Source organism: Leopardus geoffroyi, chromosome X, assembly GCF_018350155.1.
Source record: "Leopardus geoffroyi isolate Oge1 chromosome X, O.geoffroyi_Oge1_pat1.0, whole genome shotgun sequence".
NCBI classification, from domain to species: Eukaryota; Metazoa; Chordata; class Mammalia; order Carnivora; family Felidae; genus Leopardus; species Leopardus geoffroyi.
The window spans coordinates 71,183,879-71,194,201 of NC_059343.1; positions in this window are offsets into that span (position 1 = coordinate 71,183,879).

The window sequence follows — 10,323 nt, forward strand, 5'->3', positions numbered from 1 at the left end:
GTTAAAAAGATTTAGTAAACTAACCAAGGTCTCAACAGTTGGAGAAGAGCCTGAATTCAGGCACAGGTCTATCCAACTCTATTTTCAGACATTTTACCATCACACTATCCTGTCTCTTACCACACACTTTCACATATCTGTTAAATGAGGTATATTTTCCTTTAACCCCATCCTCCCTCACAGAAACGCTCTCCCATCATTTTATTTGTTAGCTCACTTCCACAACAATGTATATTATGTAAGTGATACTAAAATTGTTATAGATGGAGTGGCTTTTATTTTTTAAATATACCAGAGAATCTTGGTTGAGGCTATTCTAAGTCTCACACTATGTTAAGGGCCTTATATGCATTACTTCATTTCATCATCAAAGCAAGTTTGTGAGATATATACTATTGTTCCCCACTTTATTAATAAGAAAGTGGAATTTAAGTTAACTAGTTTTACCAAGTCTAGTAAATGAGAGAATGAAGACAGAGGCCAAAGGCCATCCCATTGACAGAACAATTCAAATAGAACTATGGGGCACAATCACCGTTTGGCCTAAACTGGCTATAAATGTAACCTAGAGAGCCCATTTTCATATTATGGCAGGCAAATCAAGTCACATCACAGAATTATGCTAAACCTAACACACATTAGATGTAGGTACATTTGATCTAAACCCATTTGTAATAATAATGAGGGCTAAAATTTTACGAATGCTTCCTGTGGTGTCAGGCATCGTTTTAAGGAATAATTTACTTGTATTAATTCATTTAATCCTCACAACAATCCAGTGAGGTAGATGATATTATTATGACCATTTTTCAGGAAGAAAAACTGAGATTCAGAGAAGTTAGGTAACCTGACTTAAGTCACACAATAAAAAGTTCAGACAAAATTAGGAAAACCTAGGTACCATTTTGTTTTTTTCTGAAATGCCATGAAAGTGGTGAAGGAATTTTGCTGTTTGCTTTACAAACTCGAACCATTTCTATGATTTATTATGGGGATGGGTGACATTTGTTTTTGCTTTTTTAGAGGAGGCATATGTTAGGTTTCTGGTTGATGCCTTAAAGCAGTAAAATTAGAAATTATATTTTAGTGACCTAGATCTAAAATTAAGTTTCTTTTGTATTTTGACTTATAAAACTTTACATCACTTGAAAGTCATTTAGGTTTTTTTTAAAGAATGTTGGGTTTGAATATTATGCAATTTGGGGGCGCCTGGGTGACTCAAACATTCGACTCCTGGTTTTGGCTCAGGTCATGACCTTATGATTTGTGAGTTTGAGCCCTGCATCTGGCTCATGCTGACACATTGGAGCCTGTTTGGGATTCTCTCTCTCTCCCTCTCTCTCTGTCCCTCCCCTGCTTGCGCTCTCTCTCTCTCTCAAAATAAGTAAACTTAAAAAAAAGAATAGTATGCAATTTTGATTTTAAAAAAACATACCAAAAATACATATCTTTGCTCAGTTACTTATTAACACAAATTGTCCAATCTTAGAAATATAGAATGAGACTGCTTCCATCAGCCATGCAAACATCTTCACACTGTAGCTGTAATACCATCAGGGAAAAAATAGTTTTGTTTGTTTGTTTGTTTGTTTAATATTTCAACAATATTTCAAAACCTTCAGTAATCAGTTCTTGCCAGAAGGTGGCAGTGTTGTTCAGTTTAGGAACCCAAAATCTGGTAAATATTGTGTTTGTTTATATTTAATAAAAGTATACATATTCTTTGAATTTGAGGGTTTTTTCCATTTCCAGATATTATAAGAAAATTTCTAAAAATGTTATTATTAGTCTTAACATACTATTTTATTACAAACCTGGTCTAGGTAGTGAATTGTATAAGCCAAGACCTGCCAAATTCTAAGAGTTCAAACTGTGCATGCATTATCTGCTCTACCAAAATGTTTTTAATTTAATATAATGTATAAACCCATGACAAATAGATCTAAAAATATGGATATGTTTATGCATTAAAATGACTCCGAACTCATAAAATCTCCTTTTCTGAAGATGCTAAGTAAAATCCTGTATTCTAAATTCTGATCCCAGCATTGTTTCATCTGAATGAATACTCATAATTGAGAAAGGTATTTGTATGACTTTAATCTATAACAAATGGAATTTAAATTTGTTGGAATCTCCATATATTTCAGAGCTAACATTTTTTCCTGTTTCTTTTGATTTCACAGGCCTTTTGTTTCTACTCTGGTAGAATGCAAACAAAAAGAAATAAAAAGAAAAGGCAAAAGATTGGGTAGATTGGGGGGTTGGGGTAGGTGGGAGGGTTGGAGCTTAAGGCAGGAGCAATACTAGAACAGAACTAACATATGGGGTATTTTCTGAAATAAAAACTTCAAGTTTTTGAAGGCATATATCAATAAGGATGACAATATTTTTATAATATTTGCTGTATTTTATTTTATTAAAGATACATGCTTATTGTAAAACACTTGGAAAATATCTAACACAAAAAAATTACCTCACCACTTTACTCTGATTGGAAATGAGCACACTCAAGAATTTGAAGTTTCTTTCCAAATATCAGCAGCAAATTTCCAATTAAGGGAAAATCATCACTTTGCTTTTCCTGCCTCTGCTTAGCTGAGGATACAGATCTGGAATACATGGCTATTTTGTTTGTTTTTCTTAAGTTCTTATTTGAATTCCAGTTCATTAACATACAATGTAATATTGGTTTCAGATGTACAATATAGTAATTTAGCACTTCATACAGCACCCAGTGCTCATCCCAACAAGTGGACTCCTTCATCCCCATCAACTCTTTCACCCATACTCCCCACTCAGCTCCCGTTTAGTACCTATCAGTTTGTTCTCGGTAGTTAAGAGTCTGTTTCTTGGTTTGCCTCTCTATTTTTTTCTCTACTCCTTTGTTTTGTTTCTTAAATTCCACATATGAATGAAATCATATGGTAATTGTCTTTCTTTAACCAACTTATTTCACTTAGTATAATACTCTAGCTCCATTCACGTCCATGCAAACAGCAAGATTTTGTTGCAGGAAGTATGGCCCGAGTCACAAAAGATGAGTCCGCAAACAAAATGCAGTTAAGTGAAGGTCTTCTTACTCGAGTCAGAATGAGGCCCCAACTCCAGAATGAAGCTTCTTTTTATTAGGATAATTGCTAAAGACTACGTGCATAAAATCAGCTAAGCAAGTGTGGTAATCAATCTAATGGTTTAGCTTTTCAAGGTTGAATTTCGAGTTAATTGGTTTTTATATCACTAGGACGGGTCAGGTGTGAAGGAACATCTGGTCCTGGACAATATTAATGGCTCTAGACATTCCTTATGAGCCACAGCCATGTTCAGCTGTGGAAACATGTCCTAAGGCCTTACACCTCCTCCAGCCCTTCCCTTTTGAAGTCTTTTCCTTTGATGCTTCTCTCCTGCATCTCCCACAAGATTTCATTCTTTTTTATGGCTAATATTCCATTATATATATACACCACATCTTCTTTATCCATTCATCTATCAGTGGAAACTTGGGCTGTTTCCAGGATTTGCCTATTGTATGTAAGGCTGCCTTAAACATTGGCATGTAGGTATCCCTTTGAATCAATATTTTTGTATTCTTTGGGTAAATACCTAGTAGTGCAATTGCTGGATTGTAGGGTAGTTCTATTTTGAACTTTTTGAGGAGCTCCATACTGTTTTCCACAGTGGCTACACCAGTTTACATTCCTACCATCAGTGCAAGAGTATTTCCCTTTCACTAAATCTTCGCCAACTTCTGTTGGTTTTTCGATTGTTGATTTTAGCAATTCTGAGAGGTATGAGGTGAAATCTCATTGTAGGTTTTTTGTTTCTGTTTCTGTTTTTGTTTTTTGTATTTCTCTGATGAGAGTAATGTTGAGCATCTTTTCATGTGTCTGATGACCATCTGGATGTCGTCTTTGAAAAAATGTCTATTCATGTATTCTGTCCATTTTTAATTAGATCATTCATTTTGTGGGTGTTGAGTTTTGTAAGTTCTTTATGTATTTTGGATACTAACCCTTTATCAGATATGTCATTTGCAAATATCTTTATCCATTCCATAGGTTGCCTTTACATTTTGGTGATTGTTTCCTGTGCTGTGCAGAAGCATTTTATTTTGATGAAATCCAAATAGATCATTTTTGTTTTTGATTCCCTTACCTCAGGAGACATATCTAAAAATAAGTTGCTACAGCCTATGTCAAAAAGGTTACTGCCTGTGTTCTTCTCTGAGACCTTAATAGATTCTTGTCTCACATTTAGGTGTTTAACTTATTTGAGTTTATTTTTGTGTTTCTTGTAAGAAAGTGGTCTGGTTTCATTCTTTTGCATATTGGTATCCAGTGTTCCCAACACCATTTGTTGAAGAGACATTCTTTTCCCCATTGGATATTCTTTCCTGGTTTGTTGAAAATTAATTGACCTTATAGTTGTGAGTTCATTTCTAGATTTTCTATTCTGTTCTGTTGATCTATGTGTCTATTTATGTGCCAGTAACATACTGGTTTGATTCCTACAGCTTTGTAATATAATTTGAAGTCTGGAATTGTGATGCCTCCAGCTTTGCTTTTTTTTTTTTCAAGGTTGCTTTGGCTCTTTGGGATCTTTTGCATTTCCATAAGTTTTAGGATTGTTTGTTTTAGCTCTGTGAAAAAAGGCTGGTGGTATTTTGATAGAGATTACATTAAATGTGTAGATTGCTTTGGGTAGTAGAGACATTTTAAGAATATTTGTGTTCCAATCCATGAGCATGAAATGTTTTTTTTTTCCATTTCTATGTGTGATCTTCAATTTCTTTCATAAGTATTCTATTGTTTTCACAATACAGATCTTTCACCTCTTTGATTTGGTTTATTCCTAGGTATATTGTGGGTTTTGGTGCAGTTTTAAAGGGGATTGATTACTTGGTTTCTCTTTGTGTTGCTTCATTATTGGTTTATATAAATGCAACAGATTTCTTTATGTTGATTTTATATCCTGTGACTTCACCGATTTTCTGTATCAGTTCTAGCAGTTTGTGTGTGTGTGTGTGTGTGTGTGTGTGTGTGTAGTCCTTTGCTTTTTCTACATAGTATCATATCTGAAATAATAAAATTTTTACTTCTTTCTTGCCAATTTGGATGCTTTTCTTTTTGTTGTCTGATTGTTGTGGATGATACTATATTAAATAACAGTGGTGAGAATGGACATTCCTGTCTTCTTCTTGACTGTCAAGGAAAAGCTCCCAGTTTTTCCCCAATTTAGGATAATATTAGCTATAGGTTTTTCATATATGGCCTTTATTATGTTGACTTATGTTCCCTCCAAACCTACTCTCTTGAAGGTTTTTGTCATGAATGAATGTTGTACATTGTCAAATGCTTTTTCTTCATCTATTGAAATGATCATGTGGTTCTTAGCATTTCTTTTATTAATGTGATGTATCACATTGATTGATTTACAAATAATGACCCACCATTGCATCCCGAGAATAAATCCCACTTGATCAAGGTGTATAATTTTTTTAATGTATTGTTGTATTTCACTTGCTGGCATTTGGTTGAGGATTTTTGCATATATGTTCATCAGAGATATTAGTCTGCAGTTCTCTTTTTTATGGTGCCTTTATCCAATTTTGATATCAGGGTAAACTGGCCATATAGAATGGATTTTGAAGTATTCTTTCCTTTTCTATTTTTTTGGAATAGTTTGTGAAGTATAGTTACTAACTGTTCTTTAAATGTTTGGTAGAGGGGCGCCTGGGTGGCTCAGTCGGTTGGGCGTCCAACTTCAGCTCAGGTCATGATCTCGCGGTCCGTGAGTTCGAGCCCCGCATCAGGCTCTGTGCGAACACCTCAGAGCCTGGAGCCTGTTTCAGATTCTGTGTATCCCTCTCTCTCTGACCTTCCCCCATTCATGCTCTGTCTCTCTCTGTCTCAAAAATGAATAAACGTTAAAAAAAATTTAAATGTTTGGTAGAATTTGCCTGTGAAGCCATCTGGCCCTGGACTTTTGTTTGCTGGGAGATTTTTTGATTACTGATTCAATTTCTTTGGTGGATATTGGTCTGTTCAAATTTTCTATTTCTGGGGTGCCTGGGTGGCTCAGGCCAATGAGCATCTGACTTCAGCGCAAGTCACGATCTCACAATTTGTGGGTTCAAGCCCTGCATCAGGCTCTGTGCTGACAGCTCAGAGCCTGGAGCCTGCTTTGGATTCTGTGTCTCCCTCTCTCTGTCCCCCACTTATGCTCTGTCTCTCTCTGTCTCTCAAAAATAAATAAACATTAAAGAATTTTAAGTGTTCTACTTCTTCCTTTTTCAGTTTTGTTAGTTTATGTTTCTAGGAATTTATTTCTTCCCGGTTGTCCAATTTGTTGGCATAAAGTTTTTCATAATATTCACTTAATTTTTTTTTGTATTTCTATAGTGTTGGTTATTATTTCTTGCCTTTCATTTGTGATTTTATTTACTTGGATCCTTTTCTTTAAAATAAGTTTTGCTAGAGTTTTATACATTTTTAAAATTATTTTCAAAGAACCAGCTCCTGATTTCTTTGATCTGTCCTATTCTCTTTTATAGTTTCTATATCATTTTTTTATACACTAATCTTTATTATTTCTTTTCTTAATCTGGCTTTGAGGTTTGTTTGCTGCTCTTTTTCTAGCTCCTTTAGGTATAAGGTTGGATTGTGTGTTTGAGATTTTTCTTGCTTCTGAGGTAGGCATGTATTGCTGTATACTTCCCTCTTAGGACCACTTTTGCTGCATCCCAAATGTTTTGAACCATTGTGTTTTCATTTTCATTTGTTTCCATGTATATTTTTATATTTTCTTTGATTTCATGGTTGACCCATTCGTTGTTCAGTAGTATGTTCTTTAACCTCTGTGTATTTGTTGTCTTCCCAGAAATTTTCTTGTGGTTCACTTCAAGTTTCATAGTGCTGGTCAGAAAAGGTGCATGGTATGACCTCAGTCTTTTTGTATTTGTTGTGGCCTGTTTTGTGACCTAATATGTGATCTGTTCTGGAGAATGTCCCATGTACACTTGAAAAGAATTTTTAATCAGTTGTTTTAGGTTGAAATGTTTCAAATGTACCTGTTAAGTCCATCTGATCCAGTATATCTTTCAAAGTAATTATTTCCTTATTTATTTTCTGTTTAGATGTTCTGTCCATTGATGTAAGTGGGGCGTTAAAGTCTCCTACTATTATTGTTTTATTATCGATTAGTTCCTTTATGTTTGTTATTAACTGTTTTATGTGTGTGGGTTTTTCCACGTTGGGTACATAAATATTTTCAAGTGTTCTTTTTGGATTGTCCCCTTTATGATTATATAGTACCCTTATTGGTGTCTTGTTACAGTCTTTGTTTTAAAGTCTAGTTTGTCCAATATAACTATTGTCTCTACCTTTCTTTTGACATCCTTTTGCATGATAAATGTTCCACCATCCACGTGCTTTCAATATGCAGGTGACTTTAAGTCTAAAATGAGTCCTTTGGGTCCCTGGGTGGCTCAGTCAGTTAAGCGTCTGACTCTTGATTTTGATTCAGGTTCTGATCCCACAGTTTGTGAGATCTAGACCTGCATCAGGTTCTGCACTGACAGCACAGAACCTACTTGGGATACTCTATTTCCCTCTCTGTCTCTCTGCCCCTCCCCTGCTTGTGTGCTCTGTTCTCTCTCTCTCAAAATAAATAAATAAATAAATAATTGGCATGATGAGTATCACTGAGCATCTTTTACTGTGTCTGCTGACCATCTGTATATATTCTTTGGAAAACTGTCTATTCATGTCTTCTGCCCATTTCTTCACTGGATTATTTGTTTTTCAGGTGTGGAGTTTGGTGAGTTCTTTATAGATTTTGGATACTAGCCCTTTATCTGATATGTCATTTGCAAGTATCTTTTCCCACTCTGTCCCATTCCCATTGCCTTTTAGTTTTGTTGACTGTCTCCTTTGCAGTGCAGAAGGTTTTTATCTTCATGAGGTCCCAATAGTTCATTTTTGCTTTTAATTCCCTTGCCATTGGAGATGTATCAAGAAATTGCTGTGGCTGAGGTCAAAGAGGTTGTTGCCTGCTTTCTCCTCTAGGGTTTTGATGATTTTCTGTCTCACATTTAGGTCTTTCACCCATTCTGAGTTTATTTTTGTGTATGGTGTAAGAAACTGGTCTAGTTTCATTCTTCTACATGTTTCTGTGCAGTTCTTCCAGCACCATTTATTAAAGAGACTGTTTTTTTTTTTCCATTGGATACTCTTTCCTGCTTTGTCAAAGATTAGTTGGCCATACATTTGTGGGTCCAGTTCTGGGGTCTCTATTCTATTCTGTTAGTCTATGTGTATGTTTTTGTTCTGGTAACATACTCTCTTGATGATTACAGCTTTGTAGTAGAGGCTAAAGTCTGGGATTGTGAGTCCTCCCGCTTTGGTTTTCTTCTTCGATAGTACTTTGGCTACATGAGCACTTTGTGGTTCCATACAAATTTTAGGATTGTTTGTTGTAGCTTTGAGAAGAATCCTGGTGCAGTTTTGATTGGGATTGGATTAAATGTGTAGATTGCTTTGGGTAGTATTGACATTTTAACAATATTTATTCTTCCAATCCATGAGTATGGAATGTTTTTCCATTTCCTTATGTCTTCTTCAATTTCCCTCATAAGCTTTCTATAGTTTTCAGCATACACATCTTTTACATCTTTGGTTAGGTTTATCCCTAGGTGTTTTATAGCTCTTGGTGCAATTGTAAATGGATCAATTTCTTGATTTTTCTTGCTTCATTATTGGTGTATAGAAATGCAACTGATTTCTGTACATTGATTATGTACCCTGTGACTTTGCTGAATTCATGTATCAGTTCTAGCAGACTTTAGTTGAAGTCTTTTGAGTTTTCCATGTAAGTATCATATTATCTGTGAAAAGTCAAAGTTTGACTTCTTCTTTGCCAATTTTGATGCCTTTTATTTCATTTTGTTTACTGAGTAATGATGCTAGGACTTCTAACATTATGTGAAACAACAGTGGTGAGAGTGGACATCCCTGTCGTGTTCCTTATCTCAAGGGAAAGGCTCTCAGTTTTTCCTCATTGAGGGTGATATATGGCTTTCATGATGTTTAGGTATGTTCCTTCTATCTTGACTTTCTTCAGGGTTTTTTGTTAAGAAAGGATGTTGTATTTTCTCAAATTCACAAAAAATGATTTGTTTGTGAATATTGAAACAGCCCTTCAGTGCAGGAATGAATCCCACTTGATTGTGGTGAATAATACTTTTTATATGCTGTTGAATTTGATTCGCTAGTATCTTGTTGAGAATTTTTACATCCATGTTCATCAGGAATATTGGCCTGTATTTTCTCCTTTTTTGTGGGTTCTCTGTCTTATTTAGGAATCAAGGTAATGCTGGCTTCATAGAATATGTCCGGATGTTTTCCTTCCCTTTCTATTTTTTGGAACAGCTTGAGAAGGATAGGTATTATCTCTGCTTTAAATGTCTGGTAGAATTCCCCATGGAAGCCATCTGGTCAAAGACTCTTATTTGTTGGTATATTTTTGGTAACTGATTCAATTTCTTCACTCATTATGGGTCTATTCAAGTTTTCTATTTCTTCCCATTTGAGTTTTGGTAGGTGTGGGTGTCTAGGAAATTGTTCATTTGTTCCAGGTTGTCCTGTTTTTTGGCATATTTTTTCATAGTATTCTCTGATAATAGCTTGTGTTTCTGAGGGATTGGTTGTGATAAATCCATTTTCATTCATTATTTTATCTACTTGGGTCCTCTCTCCTTCCTTTTTGAGAAGTCTGGCTAGGGTTTTATCAATTTTGTTTATTTAAAAAAAACAACTCTTGGTTTCATTGATCTGTTCTACTGGGTTTTTTTTGGATTCTATATTGTTTATTTCTGCTCTGATTTTTATTATTTCTCTTCTTCTGCTGGGTTTGGGGTGTTGTTGCTGTTCTGCTTCTAGTTCCTTTAGGTGTGCTGTCAGACTTTATATTGGGGATTTTTCTTGTTTCTTGAGATAGGCCTGGATTGCAATGTATTTTCCTCTTAGGACTGCCTTTGCTGCATCCCAAATGGTTTGGATTGTTGTGTTTTCATTTTCATTTGTTTCCATATATTTTTTAATTTCTTCTTTAATTGCCTAGTTGACCCATTCATTCTCAGAATGTATATTCTGCTGCTTTAGGATGAAAAGTTCTAAATATATCTGTCAAACTTATCTGGTCCAGTGTATCATTTAGGGCCCTTGTTTCTTTATGGATTTTCTGCCTAGATGGTCTGTCCATTGTTGTAATTGGAGTATTCAAGTCCCATGCAATTACCACATTCTTTCCAATAAGGTTGCTTAT